Here is a 1554-nt window from a genome sequence, read left to right on the forward strand (position 1 = left end):
ATAAAATTAAATTAGATGAAAGAAGTAAAGCAATGCAAAGCAAAATAAAATAAAACAATTTAAAAACACACACACACACACACACACATACACAGTGTGTATATATACAGTATATATATATATATATATATATGCAAAGTGATTCATACCATTTGTTCCACATTAAGCTACAATTAAAGAAGAGAGAAAAAAATATTCTGCTTTATGTTTTTTTCCTCCTTCAGTTAGAATAATTATGACGAAGTTTTCACACATTTTCGTTACTAAATCAGTGAACTCTGTCTAAATGTTACAGTTAAGCACATTTATCCTGAAATCTTAACACGTTATAGTGAATGAAGATGTTCAGCATCTGTTTAGTTTATTGTTTTGTTTTTTTGGTGGATGGATTTCGGAGGCCTTCAGCTCTCTCAGGTCCGTGTCGTCTTTAGCGCAGTGCTTTTCTCCTCAGGGAAACGTCTCAGTACATGTAGGATGCTTTGTCTCAGCTGCACCGTGTGCTCTGTGCTTGGTGTGTTTACTCAGACGATAATAAAACACGTGTCCACGTTCACGCTGCACCTGTCCATCATCGTTACACAGCGCCTAAAATGCCTTCTGAAGCGACCTCGTCCCAAATCACTCAGCTGTTCTCAGGACAGCGGGAAGAGGACGGCCGAAATCGATCGAAATATCATGTCAAATGTAGTACAGTGAAATGGGGTAAGAGATTCATTTAAATTAAATAGATTTCCACCGTGTGACCCATGCTGGATTTTTTTTAAAGATGAATTTTTTTTAAAAAAAGGTTTTTCCTCCACATAGTGTTAAATTGTACATTAACTGCTAATATAATGTATATATGTATATAATAATATATGTATATAATATGTGTATATAATAATATTATAATATAATTAATAATGCCAAAATAAAATTAAATATAAAACTAAACTAAACTAAACTAAAATAAAATAAAATAAATAGGATGATTGGTTAATGCTTGGCTAATGCTCTGGAAAATAATGCAAAATAAAATAAAATAAAATAAAATTTAAAAAACAAACAAAATAAAAAATAAAATGCTTGGTTAATGCTCCTGATAATAATCCAAAATTAAATTAAATTAAATTAAATTAAATTAAATTAAATTAAATTAAATTAAATTAAATTAAATTAAATTAAATTAAATTAAATTAAATTAAATCAAAAAATCAAAAAATAATTAAATGTATGAATAAAATAAAATTCATTTACTATAACTAAATGCAGTTAAACATTAAAAAAAAAAGTTTCCTTAAAAACAATTTTAGCAACAAGGTTTTTTATGTGTCAAAATGTTGAGCAGAAAAGAATAAACAGTAAAACAACCAAAAATAAAAAATGTAATTAAATTATGCTAAGTATTAATGTGATGAATAAACACTGAATACAATCCGCTGGAATGCTGTTAAAGACTTCTGAGGAATTTTGTGAGGTTCTGAGGTCTTCGGCCTTCAGACATCTCAGAAGTTCATAGACGTGAAAAATAAAACGTTTTCAGCACTGTAGAGAAAAAAGATCGCTGGACTTTCG

The sequence above is a fragment of the Hemibagrus wyckioides genome, linkage group LG05 (assembly GCF_019097595.1).
Source record: "Hemibagrus wyckioides isolate EC202008001 linkage group LG05, SWU_Hwy_1.0, whole genome shotgun sequence".
NCBI classification, from domain to species: Eukaryota; Metazoa; Chordata; class Actinopteri; order Siluriformes; family Bagridae; genus Hemibagrus; species Hemibagrus wyckioides.